General features: G+C 43.9%; 1 protein-coding gene across 1 annotated transcript in view; it reads left to right on the plus strand.

Annotated features, from left to right (window-relative positions):
* The window catches only part of ASIC2 (acid sensing ion channel subunit 2), a 514,307-nt gene that overhangs the window by 14,330 nt on the left and 483,415 nt on the right, over positions 1-16,562 (plus strand). The gene's annotated exons all lie outside the window — the stretch shown is intronic.

Consider the following 16,562-nt stretch of genomic DNA (forward strand, 5'->3'; position numbering starts at 1 on the left):
CAACGGGCCTGAACGGTCAAACAGCAGATTCGGATTCTGGTACTGGAGTGGTCGTGGAGATGCGGTGGAGGTCCACAGGAAAGATGCGCCAGCCTGATGGTATATGCAGGCTGGGAGAATTGAGATGGAGTGCAAGCTGCAGCTGTGTTTAGAGTCTCTGGGAGTTACTCTGGGAGTTAGAGTTACTGGGATTGTTTTTTGTGACAGCACTAAAGGTGTGCTGGACCATGAGGTCAGACTCTCTGCTCTGAAGACTGGACTAAGACCATGTGCTCCCCCTGCACAGGGGTTTTTATACTCCCCCTGGTCAGGTGGTAGCACCTCTCCAATCACACTCTAGTTTACAATACAGCCAACTGATTGGATAACATCTTACACCCATTTAACTACAGGCTACAGCTGCAAGTTACAAGTTGCAAGTTCGCCCTGCATTCTCCTCTGGGTGAGTTGCGCAGGCTCACCAGATGGATCCTGAAAGGGAGAGGGCCCTATTCGCAACTACCCCCTAGCCTATATGTTGGCACATCCCACCTGCACATTGCTGGATGAGTGCCGTCTCATCTTCAGCTGTCCAGCCTGGAGGTGCTCGCATTCCTGCTCTGGACACAGCAGAGAAGGCAGATAAGAGTGCATAAGAGCTAGAGCAGGTAAAGCAGAAAAAAAATTCTTTCGTGGGCAAAGCGTTTTAATTTTAGTAACTTTTTCTGTGAAGAAATTGTTAAAAAACGGCAATATTTTTATATTTTTTTTGCATGATAAAATGTGCAGTTCTCACCATGCATAATCAAACAGAATAGCTTCACTGGGTTGATGTTTAATCTTGTGTGGGGAAAATAGGATTTATTTTTTACCTGGAAATTGTTATGCACTTGTATAATACACTGCAATACTTTTTATTGACCGTGGGATCTGATGGGTTAAGCAACTGGAATTGGACCTCCCACTAATGAGGGCTGTTAGGGAAGATGCTAGATGTAACAGGACAGCAGAGCATCTGCTCTTACGGGAGACTTGTGAAACACCTGGGCTAGGCTCTTGTAACAACAAGGCAGTGAAGCCTTAGGCCCCTTAGTTACCCCTGTAAAAATGTATTGGTGGCCATTAAGGGGTTAATCTTTTTTAGGTTGCATTTATTTATGTTTCTTAAAATTCTTAAAAGTGTGAAAAATAGACTGTCACTATTTTGGGATGTATCAAAGAATTTGACAACTGTATATTTTATTTAAATGTACTGTAAACAGGTTTTATGTTCTTAACCCCTTAACGACTTGGCCTTTTTTAGTTTTTTCACTTCCATTTTTCACACCCCACCTTCAAAAAGCTATAACTTTTTTATTTTTCCACATAAAGAGCTCTGTTATGGCTTATTTTCTGCGTAACAAATTGCACTTCGTAGTGACGGTATTTAATGTTCCATGGCGCGTACTGGGAAGCTGGAAAAAAATTCCAAATGCAGTGAAAATGGTGAAAAAACACATTTGCGACGTTTTCTTGTGGGCTTGGATTTTACAGCTTTCACTGTGTGCCCCAAATGACAGGTCTACTTTATTCTTTGGGTTGCTACGATCACAGGGATACCACATTTGTACAGGTTTTATAATGTTTTCATACATTTAAAAAAATTAAAACCTCCTGTACAAAAATTTTTTTTTTGATTTTGTCATCTTCTGGCGCTAATAACTTTTTCATACTTTGGTGTACGAAGCTGTGGGTGGTGTCATTTTTGCGACTTTTGATGGCGTTTTCATTGCTATTATTGTTAGGACTGTGCTACCTTTTGATCACTTTTTATAAATTTTTTTATATTTTCCAAAATGGCAAAAAAATGTCATTTTTGACTTTGGACGCTATTTTCCGTTACGGGGTTAAACGCAGTGAAAAACCGTTATTATATTTTGATAGATCGGACATTTTCGGACGCGGTGATACCTAATGTGTTTATGATTTTTACTGTTTATTAATATTAATATCAGTTCTAGGGAAAGGGGGGTGATTTGAATTTTTGGGTTTTTTTAATATAATTTTTTTTTTTTAAACTTTTTTTTACTTTTACTTTAACTATTTTTCAGACTCCCTAGGGTACTTTAACCCTAGGTTGTCTGATCGATCCTACCATATACTGCCATACTGCAATATGGCAGTATATGGGGATTTTACTCCTCATTCATTACAATGTGCTGATAGCACATTGTAATGAATAGGTTAAAACGAGACAGCTTCGGGCCTTCGTGAGGCCCGATGCTGTCATGGCAACGGATCACCGCTCCCCGTGACGTCATGCTAGCACCGATCGCGGGTGTTACCGGTAAGCCTTTGCTGCAATATGCAGCAAAGACTTACCGGCTATGGAGAGGGCTCGGCCCGCGAGCCCTCTCCATGCACCGGGACCCGGCGCGCGCCGTACTAGTACGGCGCGCGTCGGGAAGGGGTTAAAATATGTATTTTGGTACAAGTATATTAATCTGTATTTAAAGTGAAATTTACACATAAATATCTGTAATTTTGATACACTTGTCCTATTTGATTATTATGGATTTTTGTTGCCCTGTCCATTCATTTATGTGGAGACTGAAAATGAACAGTAAAATTTTCCTACTTTTAGACTCCTATACAAGGGCATAGAGAGCCTCATACATTTGCATTTATGGATTCTTTAAAAGCTACTTGATACATGATAGTTGATATTTATCTTGTGAAAGGGTGTGAACACGATCATAAATGTTGGCAATAAGCTAACTGCAAAAAATGGCAGCTAGCTCATAGCCACCATTGAGGTCTACTGTGCACGGTCACTGTGCGGTAAGTAATCGGGGTCTCACCACACTGTGACCAAGCCTTGCAAAAGATAGAGAAGGAAATATTCCTGTCCAAATTTATGGCATGAACTCTCAGACCTCTATGAAGAATGGAGGGTTTAAACCCTCCCACCACCATTTGACTTAAATGGGCCACAAACTTCACCCTCCTTGTGGTCACTTCTGCACATGATAGAAATAGTAGAATAGTATTAGTTATTATTACAAGGTGGGTTCAATTTTTTACAAAATGTTAAACATTTTACTAAAAATGTCAAGTAAAGAGGTTCTCTGTATGGAAGCAGGTTCAGTATTTTTTAGCAATAGGAAGATTAATACATTAGTTAAGCAGCATCTTGGGTCCCAAAAGCCAAAAATACCTTCTGCCATGTAGAAAGCCATCAGAATTGTACATGGGACAAAGGTGTGTGTGTGTGGGGGGGGGAGAGTATGTTACAAAATTGGTGCATGCAACAAAACACCTTATAATTATACACCGTATTATACCACCCATTAGGGCAGTTTGATAAATTACTCATAGCACAAATATCATTAAACTTTGACAGTATAAGTTAACTTCCAGAATGTGGCAAAGACTCCTTGATGGATGGAATATTAGATCACAGCTTAGTTTTCATATATTATTCCCTAATAGCAAAAAATCTGACACTTGGGATAGAATAACACAATTTTGAGCTCTGGAAGCTGTATGCCTAGCTGGATTGCCATCTGGAAAATCGGCCAACCGAGCAACCACCATCTCAAATCTTCCACAAAAAACATTCCAAAAATATCATCTCAATAACATAGGGAGAGAGGGACAGCTTGAATGTTGCTTCAAAAGGGGAGAGGATAATGAATGGTCAGCCATATAAACCCCACGTCCTGCAGAAGGGGAGAGGTGAGAGTCCATCTTAATTGGTCACCATCCTTATTAACGTGCCATAGTACCCATATTTTTAACCCTTTCAAATCTAATAACATCAGCCCCCAGTCTAGGGGTACCTTACCCCACAGTCTTCAAATAACACTTCTCTGATCAAGAGCAGTATAGATGGGCCAAAATGTATCTGTTAAGAAGCATGAAATGTTATAAATTATCCATAACATGACATTACTATGATTGTAGAAATAAAAAAATATAAAAAAAAAAACAATTAAGAAAATCATGTAAAAATATTTTTTAGGTTCACAAAAAGAGCCATAACAACATGTACTTTGTGTAGTGATTTTTTTAATTAACATAAATGCAGTTATCATGTTTTTCTGTAATACTTCATACAGTTCCTCCTGGGAACCCTGAATATTAGCATAGCTGTTACAGAGAAGGATTATTGGTAACTGGACAGTACCTTAAATGATCCTCATCACTAATATATAGCACCTGCAGCCAAAACCCATGTAGTGGTTATATTTTATTTTTGCTGCACCGACTTTCCCGTGAAGCCATGCGCCTTTTTCAGAGGAGATGCCCATTTTGTCATACTAGTTGTAAAAGTATCAAAAATCTGTATTAAACCGTTGTTGTCTTTTGCAAACCATGACAGAATTCTGTCATAGGCAGAATGATAAATCTGCCCCAAGCTATCAACAGAAGGGATCAATGGGCCAACAAAGTCAGAGCTAAAATTATTGGCTAGGACTGGTAGAGATCGGATAAGCGGCTGTACAAGCAGAAAGGGGAATTGCAACAAGGGTAGGTAGACACAGGCAAGTAAAGTGCCTGTGCCACTATATACTAATATACTTTATGTACAACTCATGGATTATAAAATAAACTGTAAGTTGTAAAGATTTATTGTTTCTTGTGTGAGCCCCTTTCCAACATTGTATTTTCAGGGTTTCTTGAATTTGTGCTGAGCCATACCATAGACTGTAATTGCAGATTCTGAACTCGGAAAGAACAAACAAAATGAATTTTAGAAAGAAGCCAATTTCTCGATCAATGGCACGGCACAGTTTAATGTGTCTGATCCCGGCCTTGCAAGCGGCACTCTGCTTTCATAGTGAGCAGGAGGCTGCATTGAAAATAAACAACTCTGGGGACTTATTGCTGCCTCAAACTCAATACTTTTGTGACCCTGACTCTAGCTGAATAGGCTGTAAATACAGGCTATTTAGGAAGGAGTGAAATTTATTACTGCACACGGGTCGGGAAGGGAAGTACGGTAAACTCCTTATATAATTGCCTTTGCATGCCACCTTTCCAGGCATATAACTTCTTGAAGGCTATGTATGTTTCTTTGAGGATTTTAGGTAAGGAATATATAAATAGGTTTTCCACAATGGGAAAAGAAAAACTGTACCACCAGTCCTTTAAATAAGACAGGTTGCCTTGTCACATGTATATGGTGGGATTGTATGTGCAACTTTCTGGACAGAGGTGGGTATTGTTATGTCACTAGCTATCCTTATAGAGGGTGTTCCAACCCCAAAGTTATAGAGGTCCAAAGATGTCCCCTCTGTTCCCTAGTGAGCCACTGACACTGCCCTTTTCCTTTTCGATCTTTAAGTGCCCCCATCTATAGTATTGCTATGTGTGGGTTATTAGGGAAAGGAAGCTCAATGCTCAAAACTAAAACTTATGTTTGCCTTTTTCTTAAATTTTTCAGACTTGTCATGGTGATTGCACTCATTTGCTGTTTTTTCGTGCCTAAAACAGCCTCCTTTCAAAGTTCACCATTGTGTAGCTTTCTGTTATCACCTGGGTCTAGATGTGCAAGTTGCAAATTTTTAAAAAGTCACACAAAATGGCTGTCCCCGACCAGGAGTAGAAATTAGCTTAGAACTGATTGCAACTTGTTTTAAAAAGTCACAAATTCACTAAAGCTCAAATGCCACATTTATCAATAAGGAAAAACTGCTACTTCTCACCAGCAGAAAAGCCAAGAAGAGTCCCAACAAACAGATGGACACAGCCAGACTTCCGATACATATGCCCCTTGGTGCTTTACTAGTAGTAGCACACACTCGCTCTTGGCTGAAACATTAATGCCTGTGTGACTGTGTGATTAGGTGTTTCTGTGATCCCTATTAATCGTGTCAGCACTGTATGAAACCATTAAATTACTGCTATTTTTATTTTCCTGAATAAATGGTTTTGATTAATATTCATTATTTCTATGTCTGTTATGTCTTGAAGTGGTTCTTGCTTGTTGACTGACTCTTAGGCAGGAGCGGCAATCACAACCTCTTTATTCACATGATGATTGTGCGGTTCTTATGATTTGATTGCTCGGTGCCACTCAGTTCTCTTACATGAATGTTTGAGTCTTTGCATCGGAAAACCCATTCAATGAAATACTCCAATCCTCATTCTTATAGGAAATCAAAATAGTGACTTCCTACAAGAACCATCTAGTACACTATTTCATTTGTAATAACGTTGGTTGCATGCTTTTATGTAATACCTTAACTGGAGCTAAGGGTGGATTCTGTTTTGTTTTTTTCATCTGCTCAAATAAAACTGAAGGCTTTAAAGGACATCTTTCCCCAGAGTGTCCTAAATAGGCTGCTTGTTATGTCTAGGGGATGGGGGGGGCTTGGTGTTTTACATGGATTTTGATGTTTGTATTGCTGTAATATTAACCTGGTTTCCCAGCCTCATTAGTGAAAATAAATGAACCTGTCATCAGTTATATTTGCCTTTTGTGAAAAAATTGTAAAAAATAAGACAGGTTTCAAATTTTTATCACAGACAACAAATCAGTGGAAAACAACTGAAATGTGAAAACACCCATTGAAAACAATTGTTTAGTAAGGAATCCATGAAAATCACTGAACCACGGAGGGGTTTCAAATCGATACAGAAGACCCTTACATGCCGCAGTCATGTGTGACCACGACGTGTAAGGGTTTAACACCCGATCGGGTGTTAATATAAAGCCGACACCCGCAGCTTCTGGCACCGGTGCCGTTCGGGAACCGGTGCCAGAATCAAGACGTAGTAGTACTACGTCACTATGCGGCAAGTCCCTGTTGGCCCTGACTTAGTACTACATCCAATGTCGGTAAGGGGATAAGATACACGGAGGCAAGCAGGCAGGGCTGTTGGGGGGGGGGGGGGGGGGTTCTGGAGTTTGGGGCTCATTGTCCTGTCTGAGTCTTGAGTCTCACTATACTGATGTTCAAGTGTGATATAGTAAGTTTAAGTTTTCATGTTTCTGCAACCACATTTAATCAAAACCCACCAAACAGGAGCCAGTGGTCAACAAGTTTGACTAATAGAAGCCCTATTTTATTTAAAACAGACAAGCTGACAGTCACAATCAGTTGCTTGTTAATTAGTATTGTGGTAGTTTTAGCTTAATGCACAAGTCTTCCCCTCCGGTGTACCGCTCTTTGCTCTTTTCCTGTCTTTCTGACATGCTGTACACATAGATGTAAAAACACAACTGAGAGCAAATCTTCAAAAAACCCGGCACTATCGTGTGCTATTATTAAAATGTTTATTAGACTTAATTTCTAAAGCATCAATATTTCTTAACAGGTTGCACAGAGATCATTTCTTTTTCAAAAAATTGCTAACTGTTTATTGTGGCACCCTATTAAATTCATGACTGTACACATTGAACAGTATGTTACATTGATTTTCTGATGTAAATTTGTCTCACTATTGTCAGAGGATTTGAGCAAAAATAGGATCTTAGGATAGGATGTTATCCCGATAGAAAGGGTTTCACGCCCACCGAGGGGAGGGGATTGGATGAGAGAACTTTGCATGCGCGGAGCCTATTTGATATTTGCTTTACAAACACAATCTCCTCTGGTCATGAATTATAACAATGATCTTCTCTACTTATACTGAATGAACTCTATATTCTTCCTTAGATTGAGAGAGAAATAGCATGAATTGTCATCATCAATTATATGTATTTTATGCAAGTATGATGTAATTATCCAGACCAGAAGAGAATGTTGAATTACCTCAAACCACCCTGATTTAAAGCTTTGTATATGTCACTAATATTATACTACAACTAAGGACCACAATGGTCCGAAACATGTCAGACTTATGTGATGTTTTATACATGTTTTAATGATTTTTTTCTTTTAAAAAAATGGACTTTTAATATTTTTCTACTGTCTGGACAGTCTGTGACTTTTTGTAATTAAAGAATATTTCAGTAATAAAATATTCTTCTGCTGTTACTGCTCTATTGGGTGGTTTGGGTGTTTAGAAATGCAGGTGGTGTCACTGCAGAAACCAGAAACTTTTTAAAAAAACAGAAGCTTTTTAGAAAAACAGAACCATTAAAAAAAAACTATTTACAAATACAAAAAGCACATCCTGAGCCATGCACTTGTGTTGAACTTGGTGGTGCAAAGTCAAAATTTGACGCTATAGGGAACCTGTCACCAGGAGACCCATTTTTAGCGGTCCCCCAGTCCCCACAGAGCATAGTACATACACTGCCAAAGTGTTTTTGTATAAAAAATAGGTTTTACAGAAAAAAAGATCTGTTATATTGTACCTTTCATTAGCATCTGCTGTGTGACTAGGCAGTTGCCAATTAGGAGGGGCTGGAAAGGAGCAGTCCCCTCCCCCACCCCACCTTTGGGAAACATGTGACTTTTTCAAATATATGAATAACTACCCACACTGTAGAGGAGCAGGGGGTGTCGCTAAGCCCAAAGATGGGTGTTTTCATATATTTGAAAAGGTCACATTGAGTAGCTGTTTCCTAAGGGTGGGGGGAAGTGCTCCTTTCCAGCCCTTCCCAGTGGGCAACTGCCTAGTCACACAGCAGATGCTAATGAAAGGTACAATATAACATATCTTTTTTTCTGTAAAACCAATTTTTAATACAAGAACACTTTGGCAGTGTATGTACTATGCTCTGTGGGGACTGGGGGAGTGCTAAAAATGGGTCTCCTGGTGAAAGGTTCCCTTTAAAGAATATTGTAGTAATAAGAAATGCAGCTACTGTTACTGCTCTATTGGATGGTCTCGATATATAAAAATGCTGGTACTGTCACTGCACTATAGTACCATATGAGGATGAAATTAGTCACTGGCCTTGTGTCACAGCAGCATATCAGTATTAGCAACCTCTTCCTAGCTCTGTGGGGGGTTGTGGGTGCCAAACTTGCAAAGTTTGTTATGGACCCAAATTTGTAGGTTCAAGTTTGCTCACTATTACTTAACTGCAGGAACGGATTGGATTCAGACAGTCAGGGATGACTTTTATTTACCTCTGTTCTCTGGCCATCCAGTTATGTAGCAGGTACCAAAGAAGCAATAAATCAATGCAAAGTATGCTGCATGCACAGAGAAACATTTCCCTCAGAAATTGATTTAGAAATAATTTGGCTTTATCTTTCAATGTCTCCGGAAAACTTCTAACACCAAACTACTGCAGAGAACGGCCCAGATATATCTGTGCACTTTGTCTGCCACTTTTGTAAAACCGTGCATCTCTATAGACGGGGTAGTACTTAGCCAGAATTTGAGACACATTTATTACTGCGATTCAACACTATTGTGTCACTTGATGTATAATGAAAGTGCAAAAAGAAAAATGTGCACACTTCCAATAGTAATGTGATTGCGCCAGATAACTGAACACCATGGATTACCTGGCGCACCATGTACATTAGTGAGGAATACTGCCACTAAGGTAGTGTGCATCACTTTTTATAAATCTGGCCCACTGTGTACAGGGCTGAGAAGCATAATACAGGGGCCTTGAGGGAGAATATTGAACTTAATATCATTTAGGTAAAATGTTTTGTAAACTAAAGAATGCATGGATACTGGCTCCTGGGGGTAGAACCCCTTTACCTTTTCAAAAGTACCATAAATTGGACATTGTGGGATGAAGATATCAATCCATGCAATGTAAAATTCTGACTTTATAAAGTTGCAAAATCATTTTAGAAGATTGTTTCCCCAAAAGTTTGCAACATTTTACTTTGCTCTTTGTATACTAAATTGATTAACTGCATCATTTTCAACATGTGGATAAAGAACAATGAAGACTGCCACTCGGGTGTCACATATAGGCCAATAGTCCCAATTAGAGATGAGCGAACATACTCGTCCGAGCTTGATGCTCGTTCGAGCATTAGCGTACTCGAAACTGCTCGTTGCTCGGACGAATACTTCGCCCGCTCGAGAAAATGGCAGCTCCCGCCGTTTTGCTTTTTGGCGGCCAGAAACAGAGCCAATCACAAGCCAGGAGACTCTGCACTCCACCCAGCATGACGTGGTACCCTTACACGTCGATAGCAGTGGTTGGCTGGCCAGATCAGGTGACCCTGGGATAGACTAGCCGCTGCCCGCGCTGCTCGGATGATTCTGTGTCTGGATGCCGCTAGGGAGAGAGCTGCTGCTGGTCAGGGAAAGCGTTAGGGTGTTCTATTAGAATAGTGTTAGGCAGGAGTGATTCAACAAGAACCCAACAGCCCTTCTTAGGGCTACAATAACGTTATACTTTTTTTTTTTTTGTTTGCTTGTGGCTGGGCTTGCTGGCACTAGTAGTGCAGCTAGTACCATATTGTGAGGAATTTGCAGGGGGACTTGCTACCGTTGTGTTTAGCGCTTAGTGACGCACATATCCACCTCAAACACCAAAGTGGGAAAATTTATTAGGGGTTGGATTTCAATTAGGCACAGTCTGGCAGTTTCTTTTTATTTTACGTTTATTTTTTCATAACTCAGCGTCATCTCATCAGTGTGCTTTCATACTTGGCTAGAAAATAGCCAAAGGAGAATCCAAACGGCTTACTTACGCCTACAATAGCGTTATATATATTTTATTTCTGGTTGATCTGCTGGTGGCTGTCCTTGCTGCAGTGCATATACTAGCCAATTGTCAGGAATTTGGAGTGAGACTTGCGACCGCTGTGTTTAGCGCTTAGTGACGCACATATCCATCGCAAAGACCGAAGTGGGAAAATTTATTAGGGGTTGGATTTCAATTAGGCACAGTCTGGCAGTTTCTTTTTATTTTACGTTTATTTTTTCATAACTCAGCGTCATCTCATCAGTGTGCTTTCATACTTGGCTAGAAAATAGCCAAAGGAGAATCCAAACGGCTTACTTACGCCTACAATAGCGTTATATATATTTTATTTCTGGTTGATCTGCTGGTGGCTGTCCTTGCTGCAGTGCATATACTAGCCAATTGTCAGGAATTTGGAGTGAGACTTGCGACCGCTGTGTTTAGCGCTTAGTGACGCACATATCCATCGCAAAGACCGAAGTGGGAAAATTTATTAGGGGTTGGATTTCAATTAGGCACAGTCTGCCATTTCCTTTTTATTTTACGTTTATTTTTTCATAACTCAGCGTCATCTCATCTGGCATAGCAGTGTGCTTTCATACTTGGCTAGAAAATAGCCATAGCAATAGGATAGCATTGTTTGGTTTTAAAAACTAAAAAACACAAAAAAAACTAAAAAACACAAAAAAACACAAAAAAAAGTTAAAAAAAAATTAAAGTTATAACTTTCATTTTCAAAATGTTTAACCCGAGGGCTAGGGGTAGAGGACGAGGGCGGGGACGTGGGCGTCCAACTACTGCAGGGGTCAGAGGCCGTGGTCCTGGGCGGGGTGAGACACCACCTGCTGATGAGGGAGCAGGGGAACGCCGCAGAGCTACACTCCCTAGGTTCATGTCTGAAGTTACTGGGACTCGTGGTAGAGCACTGTTGAGGCCAGAACAGTGCGAACAGGTGATGTCGTGGATTGCCGACAATGCTTCGAGCAATTTGTCCACCAGTCAGTCTTCCACGCAGTCCACCCATGTCACCGAAATCGGCACTCCTCCAGCTCCTGCACCTCAGCCTCCTCCCCCCCCAGTCTGCCCCCTCCCAGGAAAATTTGGCATTTGAACTGGCATACTCTGTGGAACTGTTTTCTGGACCCTTCCCACAGTCACAAACCACTTGTCCGGTTGCTGCTGAGCAATTTTCCGAAGCCCAGGTTTTCCACCAGTCGCAGTCTGTGGGTGATGATGACCTTCTTGACGTAGTGGAAGAAGTGTGTAAAGAGGTGTCCGACGATGAGGAGACACGGTTGTCAGACAGTGGTGAAGTTGTTGTCAGGGCAGGAAGTCCGAGGGGGGAGCAGACTGAGGGATCGGAGGATGATGAGGTGACAGACCCAAGCTGGGTTGAGAGGCCGGGTGAACACAGTGCTTCTGAGACGGAGGAGAGTCCTCGACCAGAACAGGTTGGAAGAGGCAGTGGTGTGGCCAGACGGAGAGGCAGGGCCAGAGCAGGTGCATCAGCGCCAAATGTGTCACGTAGTGAAGCTCCCGTGGCGAGGGCTCCCGCGGCGAGGGCTAGATTTTCAGAAGTCTGGAGGTTCTTTAAGGAAACACCGGATGACCGACGGACTGTGGTGTGCAACATTTGCCAAACCAGGATCAGCAGGGGTTCCACCACTACTAGCTTAACTACCACCAGTATGCGCAGGCATATGAATGCTAAACACCCCACTCAGTGGCACCAAGCCCGTTCACCTCCGGCCGTGCACACCACTGCTCCTTCCCCTGTTTCAGCTGATAGTCAGCCCCCTGCCCAGGACCCTGGCACAAAAACCCCATCGTCGCCTCCACGATCCTCCACAGCATCCACCAGCGTTCAGCTCTCCATACCCCAGACGCTGGAGCGGAAACGGAAATATAGTGCAACCCACCCGCACGCCCAAGCCCTTAATGTCCACATCTCCAGATTGCTTAGCCTGGAGATGCTGCCCTATAGGCTAGTAGAGACCGAGGCCTTTCGCAACCTCATGGCGGCGGCCGCCCCTCGGTATTCGGTCCCCAGCCGCCACTACTTTTCCCGATGTGCCGTCCCAGCCCTGCACCAGCACGTGTCAGACAACATCATCCGTGCCCTGACCAACGCCGTTTCTGACAAGGTCCACCTGACCACAGACACGTGGACGAGTGCTGCCGGGCAGGGCCACTATATATCGCTGACGGCACATTGGGTTAACTTGGTGGAGGCTGGGACCGAGTCTGACCCTGCGGCTGGTCATATACTGCCGACGCCGAGGATTGCGGGGCCTACCTCGGTCCAGGTGTTTCAGGCCTACTATGCCTCCTCCTCCTCCCACCCCTCCTCCACCTCCTCCTCCTCCGAACTACCATCCGTGGGCATGCCGCCATCAGTCGGTAGCTCTAGGCACAGCAGCAGTGCCGTCGCTAAGCGACAGCAGGCGGTGCTCAAACTGCTGAGCCTAGGCGATTAAAGGCACACCGCCCAAGAGCTATTACAGGGCATCACGGCGCAGACTGATCTGTGGCTGGCACCGCTGAACCTGAAGCCAGGCATGGTTGTGTGTGACAACGGCCGTAACCTGGTGGCGGCTCTGCAACTCGGCAGACTGACACATGTGCCATGCCTGGCCCATGTGTTAAATCTCATAGTTCAGCGTTTCCTCAAGACATACCCCAATCTGTCTGATTTGCTCACAAAGGTGCGCCGCATCTGTGCGCATTTCAGGAAGTCCAGCACAGATGCTGCCACTCTCAGGGCAGCGCAGCGCCGCCTCCAACTGCCCGCTCACCGACTGTTGTGCGACGTGCCCACGAGGTGGAATTCAACATTAACCATGTTATCCAGAGTTTACCAGCAGCGCAGAGCGATTGTAGACTGCCAGATGTCAACTTCCACCAGAACTGGTAGTCAGGTCAGTCAGCTTCCTCAAGTCTACAATGAGGAGTGGACGTGGATGTCTGATATCTGTCAGGTGCTGAGTAACGTCGAGGAGTCAACACAGATGGTCAGTGGCGATGCCGCCATCATCAGCCTCACCATCCCGCTGCTTGGCCTGTTGAAAAACTCTCTGATCAGCATGAAGTCGGAAGCTTTGCGCTCGTCACAAGAGACGGGGGAAGAAGATTCCCTTGTTGATAGCCAAAGCACCCTTAGGTCTGTTTCTCAGCGCATATCGGAGGAGGTGGAGGTGGAGGAGGATGAGGAGGAAGAGGAGGAGAATGTTGGCGAGACACAAGAGGGGACCATTGTTGAGTCCTTCACTGTTCAGCGTGTATGGGCAGAAGAAGAGGAGTTGGAGGAGTTGGAGGAGGAGGAAATGGACAGTCAGGCCAGTGAGGGGAGTGAATTCTTACGCGTTGGTACTCTGGCGCATATGGCAGATTTCATGCTAGGCTGCCTATCCCGTGACCCTCGCGTTCAAAGAATTTATTCCAGCACCGATTACTGGGTGTTCACTCTCCTGGACCCACGGTACAAGCAAAATCTTTCCACTCTCATCCCTGGAGAGGAAAGGAGTGTGAGAATGCATGAATACCAGCAGGCCCTGGTGCACAAGCTGAAACAGTATTTCCCTTCTGACAGCGCTAGCGGCAGAGTGCGTAGTTCTGCGGGACAAGTAGCGAGGGAGAGTAGGCGAGCAGGCAGCTTGTCCAGCACTGGCAAGGGTACGCTTTACAAGGCTTTTGCCAGCTTTATGTCACCCCAGCAAGACACTGTCACCTGTCCCCAGTCTCGGCAGAGTAGGGCTGATCTTTACAGAAAGATGGTGAGGGAGTACGTAGATGACCATACCATCGTCCTAAATGATCACACAGCTCCCTACAACTACTGGGTTTCAAAGCTGGACATGTGGCATGAACTGGCGCTGTACGCCTTGGAGGTTCTTGCCTGCCCTGCCGCTAGCGTGTTGTCCGAGCGGGTTTTCAGTGCAGCTGGTGGCATCATCACCGATAAGCGTACACGCCTGTCGACTGACAGCGCTGACAGGCTGACGCTTATTAAGATGAATAAAGCCTGGATTTCTCATAATTTCCAATCTCCACCAGGTGAAGGAAGCTCAACCTGAATAATTTATCCACTCCTCCTCCTCCTCATTTTCCTCCTTCTCCTCCTCTTTGTACACTAAAGCAGAGGAAACTGGCTATTTTTTGACAAGGCCCACTGGCTCTAGCTATAGTACTTTATGCATTTAATTTTTCTGGAGGGCCACCTACCCGGTCCTCTGTTTTAAACAATTTTTGGGAGTGCCACATACAGGCACTCAATCTATTTCATTTTTCTGGAGGGCCACCTACCTGCTCCGCTGGTTTGAAAACTTTTTTGGACTGCCACATACAGGCACTCAATCTATTTCATTTTTCTGGAGGGCCACCTACCTGCTCCTCTGATTTGAAAAGTTTTTTGGACTGCCACATACAGGCACTCAATCTATTTCATTTTTCTGGAGGGCCACCTACCTGCTCCTCTGGTTTGAAAACTTTTTTGGACTGCCACATACAGGCACTCAATCTATTTCATTTTTCTGGAGGGCCACCTACCTGCTCCTCTGATTTGAAAAGTTTTTTGGACTGCCACTTACAGGCACTCAATCTATTTCATTTTTCTGGAGGGCCACCTACCTGCTCCTCTGGTTTGAAAACTTTTTTGGACTGCCACATACAGGCACTCAATCTATTTCATTTTTCTGGAGGGCCACCTACCTGCTCCTCTGGTTTGAAAACTTTTTTGGACTGCCACATACAGGCACTCAATCTATTCAATTTTTCTGGAGGGCCACCTACCTGCTCCTCTGGTTTGAAAACTTTTTTGGACTGCCACATACAGGCACTCAATCTATTTCATTTTTCTGGAGGGTCACCTACCTGCTCCTCTGGTTTGAAAACTTTTTTGGACTGCCACATACAGGCACTCAATCTATTTCATTTTTCTGGAGGGCCACCTACCTGCTCCTCTGGTTTGAAAACTTTTTTGGACTGCCACATACAGGCACTATCCAAATTAAATTGTCTCCATAGCAGCCTCCACACGTTGTCTCCATTGCTACCTCCAAAAGTCGTCCATTTAGCTGCCTCCATACATCGTCCCCTTATCAAAAGAGGTGTGTCAGGCAGAAATTTGGGTTGTTTTCATGGATTCCACATCAAAGTTGTTAACTTTGTCGCCACCCTGCTGTGTTATCCACAAAATATACTGGCAAACTTTTATCATTTACCAATATTATTTCAGCGCTTCTTGCGCATCTGTTTACATTCCCCTCACCCGCCATATCCTAAACTTATAAGAACGCTACTACACTTGATCTTATACAAAAGGTTCTCTTAGAAGTGCTGTTTGGGGAGTAGCCTAGAGACAGGGGCTTGGATTGGCGAAAGCTCGCCTGGCAGCGGAGCGCCAGCTCCATGCGCATCATGCGCTTCTTGCGCATCTGTTTACATTCCCCTCACCCGCCATATCCCAAACTTATAAGAACGCTACTACACTTAACTTGGTGCAGGCTGGGACCGAGTCTGACCCTGGGGCTGGTCATATACTGCCGACGCAGAGGATTGCGGGGCCTACCTCGGTCCAGGTCTCAAAGGCCTAGTATACCTCCTCCTCCTCCCACCCCTCCTCCATCTCCTTCTCCTCCGAATTACCATCCGTGGCCATGGCGCCATCAGTCGGTAGCTCTAGGCACAGCAGCAGTGCCGTCGCTAAGCGACAGCAGGCGGTGCTCAAACTGCTGAGCCTAGGCGATAAAAGGCACACCGCCCAAGAGCTATTACAGGGCATTCCACATCAAACTTTTTAACTTTGTCTCCACCCTGCTGTGTAATCCACAAAATATACTGGCAAACTTTTATCATTTACCGATATTATTTCAGCGCTTCTTGCGCATCTGTTTACATTCCCCTCACCCGCCATATCCCAAACTTATAAGAACGCTACTACACTTGATCTTATACAAAAGGTTCTTAGAAGTGCTGTTTGGGGAGTAGCCTAGAGACAGGGGCTTGGATTGGCGAAAGCTCGCCTGGCAGCGGAGCGCCAGCT

This window comes from Engystomops pustulosus, chromosome 6 (genome assembly GCF_040894005.1).
Source record: "Engystomops pustulosus chromosome 6, aEngPut4.maternal, whole genome shotgun sequence".
NCBI lineage: Eukaryota > Metazoa > Chordata > Amphibia > Anura > Leptodactylidae > Engystomops > Engystomops pustulosus.